Here is a 19,593-nt window from a genome sequence, read left to right on the forward strand (position 1 = left end):
GAATTGACTAGACTGGAGGACAGTGGAATATACTGTCAGTGAATTAACTAGACTGGAGGAAGATGGGAATATACTGTCAGTGAATTGACTAGACTGGAGGAAGATGGAATATACTGTCAGTGAATTGACTAGACTGGAGGAAGATGGGAATATACTGTCAGTGAATTGACTAGACTGGAGGAAGATGGGAATATACTGTCAGTGAATTGACTAGACTGGAGGAAGATGGAAAATACTGTCAGTGAATTGACTAGACTGGAGGAAGATGGATGGAATATACTGTCAGTGAATTGACTAGACTAGAGGACAGTGGAATATACTGTCAGTGAATTGACTAGACTGGAGGAAGATGGAATATACTGTCAGTGAATTGACTAGACTGGAGGAAGATGGGAATATACTGTCAGTGAATTGACTAGACTGGAGGAAGATGGGAATATACTGTCAGTGAATTGACTAGACTGGAGGAAGATGGGAATATACTGTCAGTGAATTGACTAGACTGGAGGAAGATGGGAATATACTGTCAGTGAATTGACTAGACTGGAGGAAGATGGGATATACTGTCAGTGAATTGACTAGACTGGAGGAAGATGGAATATACTGTCAGTGAATTGACTAGACTGGAGGACAGTGGAAATATACTGTCAGTGAATTGACTAGACTGGAGGACAGTGGAAATATACTGTCAGTGAATTGACTAGACTGGAGGACAGTGGAAATATACTGTCAGTGAATTGACTAGACTGGAGGACAGTGGAAATATACTGTCAGTGAATTGACTAGACTGGAGGAAGATGGGAATATACTGTCAGTGAATTGACTAGACTGGAGGACGATGGAATATACTGTCAGTGAATTGACTAGACTGGAGGAAGATGGATGGAATATACTGTCAGTGAATTGACTAGACTGGAGGAAGATGGAAAATACTGTCAGTGAATTGACTAGACTGGAGGACAGTGGGAATATACTGTCAGTGAATTGACTAGACTGGAGGACGATGGAATATACTGTCAGTGAATTGACTAGACTGGAGGACGATGGAATATACTGTCAGTGAATTGACTAGACTGGAGGACAGTGGGAATATACTGTCAGTGAATTGACTAGACTGGAGGACGATGGAATATACTGTCAGTGAATTGACTAGACTGGAGGACAGTGGGAATATACTGTCAGTGAATTGACTAGACTGGAGGACGATGGAATATACTGTCAGTGAATTGACTAGACTGGAGGAGAGTGGGAATATACTGTCAGTGAATTGACTAGACTGGAGGACGATGGAATATACTGTCAGTGAATTGACTAGACTGGAGGACAGTGGGAATATACTGTCAGTGAATTGACTAGACTGGAGGACAGTGGGAATATACTGTCAGTGAATTGACTAGACTGGAGGACAGTGGGAATATACTGTCAGTGAATTGACTAGAATGGAGGACAGTGGGAATATACTGTCAGTGAATTGACTAGACTGGAGGACAGTGGGAATATACTGTCAGTGAATTGACTAGACTGGAGGACAGTGGGAATATACTGTCAGTGAATTGACTAGACTGGAGGAAGATGGGAATATACTGTCAGTGAATTGACTAGACTGGAGGACAGTGGGAATATACTGTCAGTGAATTGACTAGACTGGAGGACAGTGGGAATATACTGTCAGTGAATTGACTAGACTGGAGGACAGTGGGAATATACTGTCAGTGAATTGACTAGACTGGAGGACAGTGGGAATATACTGTCAGTGAATTGACTAGACTGGAGGACAGTGGGAATATACTGTCAGTGAATTGACTAGAATGGAGGACAGTGGGAATATACTGTCAGTGAATTGACTAGACTGGAGGACAGTGGGAATATACTGTCAGTGAATTGACTAGACTGGAGGACAGTGGGAATATACTGTCAGTGAATTGACTAGACTGGAGGAAGATGGATGGAATATACTGTCAATGAATTGACTAGACTGGAGGAAGATGGAATATACTGTCAGTGAATTGACTAGACTGGAGGAAGATGGAAAATACTGTCAGTGAATTGACTAGACTGGAGGACAGTAGGAATATACTGTCAGTGAATTGACTAGACTGGAGGACAGTGGGAATATACTGTCAGTGAATTGACTAGACTGGAGGAAGATGGAAAATACTGTCAGTGAATTGACTAGACTGGAGGAAGATGGAATATACTGTCAGTGAATTGACTAAACTGGAGGACGATGGAATATACTGTCAGTGAATTGACTAGACTGGAGGACAGTGGGAATATACTGTCAGTGAATTGACTAGACTGGAGGAAGATGGGAATATACTGTCAGTGAATTGACTAGACTGGAGGAAGATGGAAAATACTGTCAGTGAATTGACTAGACTGGAGGACAGTGGAATATACTGTCAGTGAATTGACTAGACTGGAGGACGATGGAATATACTGTCAGTGAATTGACTAGACTGGAGGAAGATGGAAAATACTGTCAGTGAATTGACTAGACTGGAGGAAGATGGGAATATACTGTCAGTGAATTGACTAGACTGGAGGAAGATGGAAAATACTGTCAGTGAATTGACTAGACTGGAGGACAGTGGAATATACTGTCAGTGAATTGACTAGACTGGAGGACGATGGAATATACTGTCACTGAATTGACTAGACTGGAGGACAGTGGAATATACTGTCAGTGAATTGACTAGACTGGAGGACGATGGAATATACTGTCAGTGAATTGACTAGACTGGAGGAAGATGGAAAATACTGTCAGTGAATTGACTAGACTGGAGGACAGTGGAATATACTGTCAGTGAATTAACTAGACTGGAGGAAGATGGGAATATACTGTCAGTGAATTGACTAGACTGGAGGAAGATGGAATATACTGTCAGTGAATTGACTAGACTGGAGGAAGATGGGAATATACTGTCAGTGAATTGACTAGACTGGAGGAAGATGGGAATATACTGTCAGTGAATTGACTAGACTGGAGGAAGATGGAAAATACTGTCAGTGAATTGACTAGACTGGAGGAAGATGGATGGAATATACTGTCAGTGAATTGACTAGACTAGAGGACAGTGGAATATACTGTCAGTGAATTGACTAGACTGGAGGAAGATGGAATATACTGTCAGTGAATTGACTAGACTGGAGGAAGATGGGAATATACTGTCAGTGAATTGACTAGACTGGAGGAAGATGGGAATATACTGTCAGTGAATTGACTAGACTGGAGGAAGATGGGAATATACTGTCAGTGAATTGACTAGACTGGAGGAAGATGGGAATATACTGTCAGTGAATTGACTAGACTGGAGGAAGATGGGATATACTGTCAGTGAATTGACTAGACTGGAGGAAGATGGAATATACTGTCAGTGAATTGACTAGACTGGAGGACAGTGGAAATATACTGTCAGTGAATTGACTAGACTGGAGGACAGTGGAAATATACTGTCAGTGAATTGACTAGACTGGAGGACAGTGGAAATATACTGTCAGTGAATTGACTAGACTGGAGGACAGTGGAAATATACTGTCAGTGAATTGACTAGACTGGAGGAAGATGGGAATATACTGTCAGTGAATTGACTAGACTGGAGGACGATGGAATATACTGTCAGTGAATTGACTAGACTGGAGGAAGATGGATGGAATATACTGTCAGTGAATTGACTAGACTGGAGGAAGATGGAAAATACTGTCAGTGAATTGACTAGACTGGAGGACAGTGGGAATATACTGTCAGTGAATTGACTAGACTGGAGGACGATGGAATATACTGTCAGTGAATTGACTAGACTGGAGGACGATGGAATATACTGTCAGTGAATTGACTAGACTGGAGGACAGTGGGAATATACTGTCAGTGAATTGACTAGACTGGAGGACGATGGAATATACTGTCAGTGAATTGACTAGACTGGAGGACAGTGGGAATATACTGTCAGTGAATTGACTAGACTGGAGGACGATGGAATATACTGTCAGTGAATTGACTAGACTGGAGGAGAGTGGGAATATACTGTCAGTGAATTGACTAGACTGGAGGACGATGGAATATACTGTCAGTGAATTGACTAGACTGGAGGACAGTGGGAATATACTGTCAGTGAATTGACTAGACTGGAGGACAGTGGGAATATACTGTCAGTGAATTGACTAGACTGGAGGACAGTGGGAATATACTGTCAGTGAATTGACTAGAATGGAGGACAGTGGGAATATACTGTCAGTGAATTGACTAGACTGGAGGACAGTGGGAATATACTGTCAGTGAATTGACTAGACTGGAGGACAGTGGGAATATACTGTCAGTGAATTGACTAGACTGGAGGAAGATGGGAATATACTGTCAGTGAATTGACTAGACTGGAGGACAGTGGGAATATACTGTCAGTGAATTGACTAGACTGGAGGACAGTGGGAATATACTGTCAGTGAATTGACTAGACTGGAGGACAGTGGGAATATACTGTCAGTGAATTGACTAGACTGGAGGACAGTGGGAATATACTGTCAGTGAATTGACTAGACTGGAGGACAGTGGGAATATACTGTCAGTGAATTGACTAGAATGGAGGACAGTGGGAATATACTGTCAGTGAATTGACTAGACTGGAGGACAGTGGGAATATACTGTCAGTGAATTGACTAGACTGGAGGACAGTGGGAATATACTGTCAGTGAATTGACTAGACTGGAGGAAGATGGATGGAATATACTGTCAGTGAATTGACTAGACTGGAGGAAGATGGAATATACTGTCAGTGAATTGACTAGACTGGAGGAAGATGGAAAATACTGTCAGTGAATTGACTAGACTGGAGGACAGTGGGAATATACTGTCAGTGAATTGACTAGACTGGAGGACAGTGGGAATATACTGTCAGTGAATTGACTAGACTGGAGGAAGATGGAAAATACTGTCAGTGAATTGACTAGACTGGAGGAAGATGCAATATACTGTCAGTGAATTGACTAGACTGGAGGACGATGGAATATACTGTCAGTGAATTGACTAGACTGGAGGACAGTGGGAATATACTGTCAGTGAATTGACTAGACTGGAGGAAGATGGGAATATACTGTCAGTGAATTGACTAGACTGGAGGAAGATGGAAAATACTGTCAGTGAATTGACTAGACTGGAGGACAGTGGAATATACTGTCAGTGAATTGACTAGACTGGAGGACGATGGAATATACTGTCAGTGAATTGACTAGACTGGAGGAAGATGGAAAATACTGTCAGTGAATTGACTAGACTGGAGGAAGATGGGAATATACTGTCAGTGAATTGACTAGACTGGAGGAAGATGGAAAATACTGTCAGTGAATTGACTAGACTGGAGGACAGTGGAATATACTGTCAGTGAATTGACTAGACTGGAGGACGATGGAATATACTGTCACTGAATTGACTAGACTGGAGGACAGTGGAATATACTGTCAGTGAATTGACTAGACTGGAGGAAGATGGGAATATACTGTCAGTGAATTGACTAGACTGGAGGAAGATGGAAAATACTGTCAGTGAATTGACTAGACTGGAGGAAGATGGATGGAATATACTGTCAGTGAATTGACTAGACTAGAGGACAGTGGAATATACTGTCAGTGAATTGACTAGACTGGAGGAAGATGGAATATAATGTCAGTGAATTGACTAGACTGGAGGAAGATGGGAATATACTGTCAGTGAATTGACTAGACTGGAGGAAGATGGGAATATACTGTCAGTGAATTGACTAGACTGGAGGAAGATGGGAATATACTGTCAGTGAATTGACTAGACTGGAGGAAGATGGGAATATACTGTCAGTGAATTGACTAGACTGGAGGAAGATGGGATATACTGTCAGTGAATTGACTAGACTGGAGGAAGATGGAATATACTGTCAGTGAATTGACTAGACTGGAGGACAGTGGAAATATACTGTCAGTGAATTGACTAGACTGGAGGACAGTGGAAATATACTGTCAGTGAATTGACTAGACTGGAGTACAGTGGAAATATACTGTCAGTGAATTGACTAGACTGGAGGACAGTGGAAATATACTGTCAGTGAATTGACTAGACTGGAGGAAGATGGGAATATACTGTCAGTGAATTGACTAGACTGGAGGACGATGGAATATACTGTCAGTGAATTGACTAGACTGGAGGAAGATGGATGGAATATACTGTCAGTGAATTGACTAGACTGGAGGAAGATGGAAAATACTGTCAGTGAATTGACTAGACTGGAGGACGATGGAATATACTGTCAGTGAATTGACTAGACTGGAGGACAGTGGGAATATACTGTCAGTGAATTGACTAGACTGGAGGAAGATGGAAAATACTGTCAGTGAATTGACTAGACTGGAGGAAGATGGAATATACTGTCAGTGAATTGACTAAACTGGAGGACGATGGAATATACTGTCAGTGAATTGACTAGACTGGAGGACAGTGGGAATATACTGTCAGTGAATTGACTAGACTGGAGGAAGATGGGAATATACTGTCAGTGAATTGACTAGACTGGAGGAAGATGGAAAATACTGTCAGTGAATTGACTAGACTGGAGGACAGTGGAATATACTGTCAGTGAATTGACTAGACTGGAGGACGATGGAATATACTGTCAGTGAATTGACTAGACTGGAGGAAGATGGAAAATACTGTCAGTGAATTGACTAGACTGGAGGAAGATGGGAATATACTGTCAGTGAATTGACTAGACTGGAGGAAGATGGAAAATACTGTCAGTGAATTGACTAGACTGGAGGACAGTGGAATATACTGTCAGTGAATTGACTAGACTGGAGGACGATGGAATATACTGTCACTGAATTGACTAGACTGGAGGACAGTGGAATATACTGTCAGTGAATTGACTAGACTGGAGGACGATGGAATATACTGTCAGTGAATTGACTAGACTGGAGGAAGATGGAAAATACTGTCAGTGAATTGACTAGACTGGAGGACAGTGGAATATACTGTCAGTGAATTAACTAGACTGGAGGAAGATGGGAATATACTGTCAGTGAATTGACTAGACTGGAGGAAGATGGAATATACTGTCAGTGAATTGACTAGACTGGAGGAAGATGGGAATATACTGTCAGTGAATTGACTAGACTGGAGGAAGATGGGAATATACTGTCAGTGAATTGACTAGACTGGAGGAAGATGGAAAATACTGTCAGTGAATTGACTAGACTGGAGGAAGATGGATGGAATATACTGTCAGTGAATTGACTAGACTAGAGGACAGTGGAATATACTGTCAGTGAATTGACTAGACTGGAGGAAGATGGAATATACTGTCAGTGAATTGACTAGACTGGAGGAAGATGGGAATATACTGTCAGTGAATTGACTAGACTGGAGGAAGATGGGAATATACTGTCAGTGAATTGACTAGACTGGAGGAAGATGGGAATATACTGTCAGTGAATTGACTAGACTGGAGGAAGATGGGAATATACTGTCAGTGAATTGACTAGACTGGAGGAAGATGGGATATACTGTCAGTGAATTGACTAGACTGGAGGAAGATGGAATATACTGTCAGTGAATTGACTAGACTGGAGGACAGTGGAAATATACTGTCAGTGAATTGACTAGACTGGAGGACAGTGGAAATATACTGTCAGTGAATTGACTAGACTGGAGGACAGTGGAAATATACTGTCAGTGAATTGACTAGACTGGAGGACAGTGGAAATATACTGTCAGTGAATTGACTAGACTGGAGGAAGATGGGAATATACTGTCAGTGAATTGACTAGACTGGAGGACGATGGAATATACTGTCAGTGAATTGACTAGACTGGAGGAAGATGGATGGAATATACTGTCAGTGAATTGACTAGACTGGAGGAAGATGGAAAATACTGTCAGTGAATTGACTAGACTGGAGGACAGTGGGAATATACTGTCAGTGAATTGACTAGACTGGAGGACGATGGAATATACTGTCAGTGAATTGACTAGACTGGAGGACGATGGAATATACTGTCAGTGAATTGACTAGACTGGAGGACAGTGGGAATATACTGTCAGTGAATTGACTAGACTGGAGGACGATGGAATATACTGTCAGTGAATTGACTAGACTGGAGGACAGTGGGAATATACTGTCAGTGAATTGACTAGACTGGAGGACGATGGAATATACTGTCAGTGAATTGACTAGACTGGAGGAGAGTGGGAATATACTGTCAGTGAATTGACTAGACTGGAGGACGATGGAATATACTGTCAGTGAATTGACTAGACTGGAGGACAGTGGGAATATACTGTCAGTGAATTGACTAGACTGGAGGACAGTGGGAATATACTGTCAGTGAATTGACTAGACTGGAGGACAGTGGGAATATACTGTCAGTGAATTGACTAGAATGGAGGACAGTGGGAATATACTGTCAGTGAATTGACTAGACTGGAGGACAGTGGGAATATACTGTCAGTGAATTGACTAGACTGGAGGACAGTGGGAATATACTGTCAGTGAATTGACTAGACTGGAGGAAGATGGGAATATACTGTCAGTGAATTGACTAGACTGGAGGACAGTGGGAATATACTGTCAGTGAATTGACTAGACTGGAGGACAGTGGGAATATACTGTCAGTGAATTGACTAGACTGGAGGACAGTGGGAATATACTGTCAGTGAATTGACTAGACTGGAGGACAGTGGGAATATACTGTCAGTGAATTGACTAGACTGGAGGACAGTGGGAATATACTGTCAGTGAATTGACTAGAATGGAGGACAGTGGGAATATACTGTCAGTGAATTGACTAGACTGGAGGACAGTGGGAATATACTGTCAGTGAATTGACTAGACTGGAGGACAGTGGGAATATACTGTCAGTGAATTGACTAGACTGGAGGAAGATGGATGGAATATACTGTCAGTGAATTGACTAGACTGGAGGAAGATGGAATATACTGTCAGTGAATTGACTAGACTGGAGGAAGATGGAAAATACTGTCAGTGAATTGACTAGACTGGAGGACAGTGGGAATATACTGTCAGTGAATTGACTAGACTGGAGGACAGTGGGAATATACTGTCAGTGAATTGACTAGACTGGAGGAAGATGGAAAATACTGTCAGTGAATTGACTAGACTGGAGGAAGATGCAATATACTGTCAGTGAATTGACTAGACTGGAGGACGATGGAATATACTGTCAGTGAATTGACTAGACTGGAGGACAGTGGGAATATACTGTCAGTGAATTGACTAGACTGGAGGAAGATGGGAATATACTGTCAGTGAATTGACTAGACTGGAGGAAGATGGAAAATACTGTCAGTGAATTGACTAGACTGGAGGACAGTGGAATATACTGTCAGTGAATTGACTAGACTGGAGGACGATGGAATATACTGTCAGTGAATTGACTAGACTGGAGGAAGATGGAAAATACTGTCAGTGAATTGACTAGACTGGAGGAAGATGGGAATATACTGTCAGTGAATTGACTAGACTGGAGGAAGATGGAAAATACTGTCAGTGAATTGACTAGACTGGAGGACAGTGGAATATACTGTCAGTGAATTGACTAGACTGGAGGACGATGGAATATACTGTCACTGAATTGACTAGACTGGAGGACAGTGGAATATACTGTCAGTGAATTGACTAGACTGGAGGAAGATGGGAATATACTGTCAGTGAATTGACTAGACTGGAGGAAGATGGAAAATACTGTCAGTGAATTGACTAGACTGGAGGAAGATGGATGGAATATACTGTCAGTGAATTGACTAGACTAGAGGACAGTGGAATATACTGTCAGTGAATTGACTAGACTGGAGGAAGATGGAATATAATGTCAGTGAATTGACTAGACTGGAGGAAGATGGGAATATACTGTCAGTGAATTGACTAGACTGGAGGAAGATGGGAATATACTGTCAGTGAATTGACTAGACTGGAGGAAGATGGGAATATACTGTCAGTGAATTGACTAGACTGGAGGAAGATGGGAATATACTGTCAGTGAATTGACTAGACTGGAGGAAGATGGGATATACTGTCAGTGAATTGACTAGACTGGAGGAAGATGGAATATACTGTCAGTGAATTGACTAGACTGGAGGACAGTGGAAATATACTGTCAGTGAATTGACTAGACTGGAGGACAGTGGAAATATACTGTCAGTGAATTGACTAGACTGGAGTACAGTGGAAATATACTGTCAGTGAATTGACTAGACTGGAGGACAGTGGAAATATACTGTCAGTGAATTGACTAGACTGGAGGAAGATGGGAATATACTGTCAGTGAATTGACTAGACTGGAGGACGATGGAATATACTGTCAGTGAATTGACTAGACTGGAGGAAGATGGATGGAATATACTGTCAGTGAATTGACTAGACTGGAGGAAGATGGAAAATACTGTCAGTGAATTGACTAGACTGGAGGACGATGGAATATACTGTCAGTGAATTGACTAGACTGGAGGACAGTGGGAATATACTGTCAGTGAATTGACTAGACTGGAGGAAGATGGGAATATACTGTCAGTGAATTGACTAGACTGGAGGAAGATGGAAAATACTGTCAGTGAATTGACTAGACTGGAGGACAGTGGAATATACTGTCAGTGAATTGACTAGACTGGAGGACGATGGAATATACTGTCAGTGAATTGACTAGACTGGAGGAAGATGGAAAATACTGTCAGTGAATTGACTAGACTGGAGGAAGATGGGAATATACTGTCAGTGAATTGACTAGACTGGAGGAAGATGGAAAATACTGTCAGTGAATTGACTAGACTGGAGGACAGTGGAATATACTGTCAGTGAATTGACTAGACTGGAGGACGATGGAATATACTGTCACTGAATTGACTAGACTGGAGGACAGTGGAATATACTGTCAGTGAATTGACTAGACTGGAGGAAGATGGGAATATACTGTCAGTGAATTGACTAGACTGGAGGAAGATGGAAAATACTGTCAGTGAATTGACTAGACTGGAGGAAGATGGATGGAATATACTGTCAGTGAATTGACTAGACTAGAGGACAGTGGAATATACTGTCAGTGAATTGACTAGACTGGAGGAAGATGGAATATAATGTCAGTGAATTGACTAGACTGGAGGAAGATGGGAATATACTGTCAGTGAATTGACTAGACTGGAGGAAGATGGGAATATACTGTCAGTGAATTGACTAGACTGGAGGAAGATGGGAATATACTGTCAGTGAATTGACTAGACTGGAGGAAGATGGGAATATACTGTCAGTGAATTGACTAGACTGGAGGAAGATGGGATATACTGTCAGTGAATTGACTAGACTGGAGGAAGATGGAATATACTGTCAGTGAATTGACTAGACTGGAGGACAGTGGAAATATACTGTCAGTGAATTGACTAGACTGGAGGACAGTGGAAATATACTGTCAGTGAATTGACTAGACTGGAGTACAGTGGAAATATACTGTCAGTGAATTGACTAGACTGGAGGACAGTGGAAATATACTGTCAGTGAATTGACTAGACTGGAGGAAGATGGGAATATACTGTCAGTGAATTGACTAGACTGGAGGACGATGGAATATACTGTCAGTGAATTGACTAGACTGGAGGAAGATGGATGGAATATACTGTCAGTGAATTGACTAGACTGGAGGAAGATGGAAAATACTGTCAGTGAATTGACTAGACTGGAGGACAGTGGGAATATACTGTCAGTGAATTGACTAGACTGGAGGACGATGGAATATACTGTCAGTCAATTGACTAGACTGGAGGACGATGGAATATACTGTCAGTGAATTGACTAGACTGGAGGACGATGGAATATACTGTCAGTGAATTGACTAGACTGGAGGAAGATGGAATATACTGTCAGTGAATTGACTAGACTGGAGGACAGTGGGAATATACTGTCAGTGAATTGACTAGACTGGAGGACAGTGGAAATATACTGTCAGTGAATTGACTAGACTGGAGGACAGTGGAAATATACTGTCAGTGAATTGACTAGACTGGAGGAAGATGGGAATATACTGTCAGTGAATTGACTAGACTGGAGGAAGATGGGAATATACTGTCAGTGAATTGACTAGACTGGAGGACAGTGGGAATATACTGTCAGTGAATTGACTAGACTGGAGGAAGATGGATGGAATATACTGTCAGTGAATTGACTAGACTGGAGGACGAAGGAATATACTGTCAGTGAATTGACTAGACTGGAGGAAGATGGAATATACTGTCAGTGAATTGACTAGACTGGAGGAAGATGGAAAATACTGTCAGTGAATTGACTAGACTGGAGGAAGATGGAAAATACTGTCAGTGAATTGACTAGACTGGAGGAAGATAGAAAATACTGTCAGTGAATTGACTAGACTGGAGGACGATGGAATATACTGTCAGTGAATTGACTAGACTGGAGGACGATGGAAAATACTGTCAGTGAATTGACTAGACTGGAGGAAGATGGGTATATACTGTCAGTGAATTGACTAGACTGGAAGACAGTGGGAATATACTGTCAGTGAATTGACTAGACTGGAGGACAGTGGGAATATACTGTCAGTGAATTGACTAGACTGGAGGAAGATGGAATATACTGTCAGTGAATTGACTAGACTGGAGGAAGATAGAAAATACTGTCAGTGAATTGACTAGACTGGAGGACGATGGAATATACTGTCAGTGAATTGACTAGACTGGAGGACGATGGAATATACTGTCAGTGAATTGACTAGACTGGAGGAAGATGGGAAATACTGTCAGTGAATTGACTAGACTGGAGGACAGTGGGAATATACTGTCAGTGAATTGACTAGACTGGAGGACGATGGAATATACTGTCAGTGAATTGACTAGACTGGAGGAAGATGGAAAATACTGTCAGTGAATTGACTAGACTGGAGGACAGTGGGAATATACTGTCAGTGAATTGACTAGACTGGAGGACGATGGAAAATACTGTCAGTGAATTGACTAGACTGGAGGACAGTGGGAATATACTGTCAGTGAATTGACTAGACTGGAGGACGATGGAAAATACTGTCAGTGAATTGACTAGACTGGAGGACAGTGGGAATATACTGTCAGTGAATTGACTAGACTGGAGGACGATGGAATATACTGTCAGTGAATTGACTAGACTGGAGGAAGATGGAAAATACTGTCAGTGAATTGACTAGACTGGAGGAAGATGGGAAATACTGTCAGTGAATTGACTAGACTGGAGGAAGATGGGAATATACTGTCAGTGAATTGACTAGACTGGAGGAAGATGGGAAATACTGTCAGTGAATTGACTAGACTGGAGGAAGATGGATGGAATATACTGTCAGTGAATTGACTAGACTGGAGGAAGATGGATGGAATATACTGTCAGTGAATTGACTAGACTGGAGGAAGATGGAATATACTGTCAGTGAATTGACTAGACTGGAGGACAATGGGAATATACTGTCAGTGAATTGACTAGACTGGAGGACAGTGGGAATATACTGTCAGTGAATTGACTAGACTGGAGGACGATGGAATATACTGTCAGTGAATTGACTAGACTGGAGGACAGTGGGATATACTGTCAGTGAATTGACTAGACTGGAGGACAGTGGGAATATACTGTCAGTGAATTGACTAGACTGGAGGAAGATGGAAAATACTGTCAGTGAATTGACTAGACTGGAGGACAGTGGAATATACTGTCAGTGAATTGACTAGACTGGAGGACAGTGGGAATATACTGTCAGTGAATTGACTAGACTGGAGGAAGATGGAAAATACTGTCACTGCTGTTATTTTCTTTTTGATTCCTTGATTAATGTTTTTTCCAGTCATATCTAAATGACAATCTTATGTCTGGCAGTCACTCACCTAAAACAGTAACATGAGCACATATGAAAACGTACAACAACTTTTCCTAATATCATAATACCACTGATCTCCTCTTTGTAAGTCTTTCCTGACCTCCTAACCACAGACTGGTCTAAAGCTTCCTCATTAAAATGAAACTACTATTAGCTTCTTATTTGTTCTCAGGCTGAACACAGTTTTATCACCAGATGCGGCTCCTCTCCTCGGAGACTCTCCCATTGTCTCAGCTGTTGTAGAACGGTGGTCAGAGGGCTCTGGCCTGGCTTGCCTGTCTGTCTGGCCCCGTGCTGGAACGCTGTTTTCTCAGCTGTTGAAGAGCGGTGGTCAGAGGGCTCTGGCCTGGTTTGCCTGTCTGTCTGGCCCCGGGCTGGAACGCTGTTATCTTAGCAGCACACTCTTAATTTCCCGACCCCGCTCACACATACGCACGCACACACTCTCTCTCTCTCTCTCTCTCTCTCTCTCTCTCTCTCTCTCTCTCTCTGACCTTCAATCAGCCTTAAAATTCCCTTGGGTAGACTATGACTATTCCCCAAATGGATCCCTATTCCCCAAATGGATCCCTATTCCCCAAATGGATCCCTATTCCCCAGACGGATCCCTATTCCCCAAATGGATCCCTATTCCCCAAATGGATCCCTATTCCCTAAATGGATCCCTATTCCCCAAATGGATCCCTATTCCCCAAATGGATCCCTATTCCCTTGGGTAGACTAGGTCTATTCCCCAGACGGATCCATATTCCCTTGGGTAGACTAGGTCTATTCCCCAAATGGATCCCTATTCCCTTGGGTAGACTAGGTCTATTCCCCAGACGGATCCATATTCCCTTGGGTAGACTAGGTCTATTCCCCAAATGGATCCCTATTCCCCAAATGGATCCATATTCCCTTGGAAAGACTAGGTCTATTCCCCAAATGGATCCCTATTCCCCAAATGGATCCCTATTCCCTTGGATAGACTAGGTCTATTCCCCAAATGGTTTCCTTTCCACTATAAGTATACTTTTTTACCAGAGGTTTATGGGCCCTGGTCAAATGTAGTGCACTATATAGGGAATAGGGTGTCTTCACATCTCACAATATTGGACCATGCCACTTGGCTGAGCTTCTGAGGGGCGTTTGGTGTTTGCCCTCTCCTAGCCCTTTCTGTTCTAATGGTTTTCCTTGAGAGCTGCAACACTTTAACGTTTTTTTTATTTTTTTTAACGAGGATACGAGCGACTGGAGGTTGGCGACTCCTCAGAGTGTTGAATTAATCATGATGTGAAAGATCTGTATGCTGGACACAGCAGGGTTCCAACCAGGGTTGGAGGATATCTACCCCCCCCCCCCCCCCCCCACCCACCCACCCCTGAGCTACTGCTCTCTGCCTGGCCCTTTAGATGGGTAAATGTAAGTCTTGTTTATTGGTTGCTGAGATCCCTTGTTGTCGACTGCAATGAATTTTTAAGCTTGTAGACAAAGCAACTGCGATGCATGTTGAACCTTGTAAATAGGCCACCTCAGTGTAATCTTGCTATTTGCAAATAGCTGTAGATACCGTGCTGCATTATCTGCATGGTCCTTTAGACAGGACAATATATACATCTTGTTTTGTTGGTTACTGAGGTGCTTTTTGCAAGGCTCCTGTCGATTCAGTTGCAATGCCAAAGCAGTAATGTAATGTCCAGTGTAATAGCCTAATCTTGCTATTTTCTTAAGTATATCGTAGGCAGAGTCTCCAGAGACATGCGATCGGGGCGTTTTTAATTCTCCTCTCTCTAATGATATATGGTTACTCGAGCGATGATGTTCCTGTTTCCTGTCTAGTCTCTTTTTCTATTTGCTGAATTATGAATTATCTTTTCGACTGGTTGCATTTTACTTATCAGCCTTTCAAATGGCTGCGCTGCTCTGTTATCTTGTACGGGCTCATGGTTTCAGCTTTGAAACAGGTTATATAGAGATAGATATATATATATATATATATATAGATATAGATATACAGGTTGGGAAAATATACATTACCAATCACAAGTTTGGAAACACTCATTCCAGGGTTTTTCTTTATTTTTACTCTTTTCTATATTATTTCTGTAGAATAATAGTGAAGACATCAAACCTGAAATAACACATATGGAATCATGTAGTAACCAAAAAAGTGTTAAACAAATCAAAATATATTTTATATTTGAGATTCTTCAAATTAGCCACCCTTTGCCTTGATGACAGCGTTGCACACACACTGGCATTCTCTCGACCAGCTTCATGAAAAATTATTTTCCAACAGTCTTGAAGGAGTTCCCACATATGCTGAGCACTTGGTGGCTGCTTTTGCTTCACCCTGCAGTCCATCTCATCCCAAACCTTCTCAATGGAGTTGAGGTCGGGTGATTGTGGCGGCCATGTCATCTGATGCAGCACTCCATCACTCTCCTTGGTCAAATAGCCCTTACACAGCCTGGAGGTGTGTTTTGGGTCATTGTCCTGTTGAAAAACAAACAATATTCCCACCAAGCCCAAACCAGATGGGATGGCGTATCGCTGCAGAATGCTGTGGGAGCCATGCTGGTTAGGTGTGCCTTGAATTGTAAATAAATCACTGACAGGGTCACCAGCAAAGCAACACACACCATAACACCTCCTCCATGCTTCACGGTGAGAACCACACATGCTGAGATCATCCGTTCACCTACTCTGCGTCTTACAAAGACACGGCGGTTGGAACCAAAAATCTCACATTTGGACTCATCAGACCAAAGGACAGATTTCTATCAGTTTAATGTCCATTGCTCGTGTTTCTTGGCCCAAGCAAGTATCTTCTTAATTGTGTCCTTTAGTAGTGGTTTCTTTGCAGCAATTCGACCATGAAGGCCTGATTCACACAGTCTCCTCTGAACAGTTGATGTTGAGTTGTGTCTGTTACTTGAACTCTGTGAAGCATTTATTTGAATCTGAGGTGCAGTTAACTCTAATGAACTTATCCTTTGCAGCAGAGGTAACTCTGGGTCTTCATTTCCTGTGGCAGTCCTAATGAGAGCCAGTTTCATCATAGTACTTGATGGTTTTTGCGCCTGGACTTGAAGACCTTTTCAAAGTTTTTGAAATTTTCTGCATTGACTGACCTTCACGTCCTAAAGTAATGATGGACTGTTGTTTCTTTTTGCTTATTTGAGCTGTTCTTGTCATAATATGGACTTGCTTTTTTTACCAAATAGGACTGTCTTCTGTATACCACCCCTAACTTGTCACAACACAATTTATTGGCTCAAATACATTAAGAAGGAAAGAAATTCCAGAAATGAACTTTTCATGCTCTACAACCTCAGCAGACTTCCACCCTACATGACATCTCCTGTCTGGACCAGTGGCAATCCGTCATTTTGGGTTTGCCTGTTTGATTTTGGCATTAATATGTGTCACATATCAGTTTGCAAACAATGTAAATATATATATATATATATATATATATATATATTATTGAGTTAATAAAGGCTCCATACATGGTCTCCTTTTTGTTTTCTTGAGTAAAGCAGCTCCAAAATGCAGGTGTTCCAGTCTAGCTCAGTGCTTTCTGTGGTGGTGAGGCAAGCCAGCAGAAAATACGGAGCATTGCGCCGTGATTGACTCAGTGTTCTGTTACTCACGGGGACACTATGTCACCGCCAAGTCTAAGGGTAGAGCTCTAAAAGTCTAGGGGTTTATGTTCCTAGTTTAAAATGATTAACATTCAACATTGGCCATGCTGTCCAGTCGAATCCCCACCATCAAACCCCAGTCCAAGATCTTCTCTTTCCAGCCACCCCAATGCTGGAAACAGCTTCCCCCTGAAGCTAGGAAAGCATTTTGTGAACTAAAACTCGCACTTTACCTTTTAACCCCTTACCAGTTCTGACTTCTGATACCTCTCTCTGACTGCTGTTAGCTAGCTCTGACTGCTGTTAGCTAGCTCTCACTGCTGTTAGTTAGCTCTGACTGCTGTTAGCTAGCTCTGACTGCCGTTAGTTAGCTCTGACTGCTGTTAGTTAGCTCTGACTGCTGATAGCTCTCTCTGACTGCTGTTAGCTAGCTCTGACTGCTGTTTGCTAGCTCTGACTGCTGATAGCTAGCTCTGACTGCTGATAGCTACTTTACTGACGAACAATTAGTAGCTAAAGTGGCTAACTGTGACTCTGGATAAGTGTGTCTGCTAAATGACTAAAATGTAATCTAAGTGGCTACATTTTCTCTCTCTCTGTCTCGTGTCACACACACCACCGGCCCCTGCCCACCCCCCGCCCTGCTGCACTGCACACCCTCTCTCCCAAGAATGTCCAAGTTTAAATAAAGTAAAACAATTATTTAAAAAAAAAAATAATAATAATCCCACTATTCGAAAATCTAAAAAATAGTGAAATTATTTCAAATGCCCATCCCTAGACTATAACAGTCAATCTGGCTGAAGCTGAAAGGTTTCAAAACAATTTCCAAAGAGACAGATAAAATATACCATTATCACTGTGAGGGGAACCTTTTAATGGGAGATACCATTATCACTGTGGGGGGAACCTTTTAATGGGAGATACCATTATCACTGTGGGGGGAACCTTTTAATGGGAGATACCATTATCACTGTGGGGGGAACCTTTTAATGGGAGATACCATTATCACTGTGGGGGGAAGACCTTTAATGGGAGATACCATTATCACTGTGAGGGGAACCTTTTAATGGGAGATACCATTATCACTGTGGGGGGAACCTTTTAATGGGAGATACCATTATCACTGTGGGGGGAAACCTTTTAATGGGTGGTACCATTATCACTGTGGGGGGGGAGACCTTTAATGGGAGATACAATTATCACTGTGAGGGGAACCTTTTAATGGGAGATACCATTATCACTGTGGGGGGAACATTTTAATGGGAGATACCATTATCACTGTGAGGGGGAACCTTTTAATGGAGATACAATTATCACTGTGGGGGACCTTTTAATGGGAGATACCATTATCACTGTGGGAGGAACCTTTTAATGGGAGATACCATTATCACTGTGGGGGGGGGGGGGGGGCTTTAATGGGAGGTACCATTATCACTGTGGGGGGAAGACCTTTAATGGGAGATACCATTATCACTGTGAGGGGAACCTTTTAATGGGAGATACCATTATCACTGTGGGGGGAACCTTTTAATGGGAGATACCATTATCACTGTGGGGGGAAACCTTTTAATGGGTGGTACCATTATCACTGTGGGGGGGGACCTTTAATGGGAGATACCATTATCACTGTGAGGGGAACCTTTTAATGGGAGATACCATTATCACTGTGAGGGGAACCTTTTAATGGGAGATACCATTATCACTGTGGGGGGAACATTTTAATGGGAGATACCATTATCACTGTGGGGGGAACCTTTTAATGGAGATACAATTATCACTGTGGGGGACCTTTTAATGGGAGATACCATTATCACTGTGGGAGGAACCTTTTAATGGGAGATACCATTATCACTGTGGGGGGGGGGGCTTTAATGGGAGATACCATTATCACTGTGGGAGGGGAGACCTTTAAAATGGGAGGTACCCTTATCACTGTGGGGGGAACCTTTTAATGGGAGATACCATTATCACTGTGGGGGGAACCTTTTAATGGGAGATACCATTATTACTGTGGGAGGGGAGACCTTTAAAATGGGAGGTACCCTTATCACTGTGGGGGGAACCTTTTAATGGGAGATACCATTATCACTGT

This window comes from Oncorhynchus mykiss, chromosome 27 (assembly GCF_013265735.2).
Source record: "Oncorhynchus mykiss isolate Arlee chromosome 27, USDA_OmykA_1.1, whole genome shotgun sequence".
Classification (NCBI taxonomy): domain Eukaryota; kingdom Metazoa; phylum Chordata; class Actinopteri; order Salmoniformes; family Salmonidae; genus Oncorhynchus; species Oncorhynchus mykiss.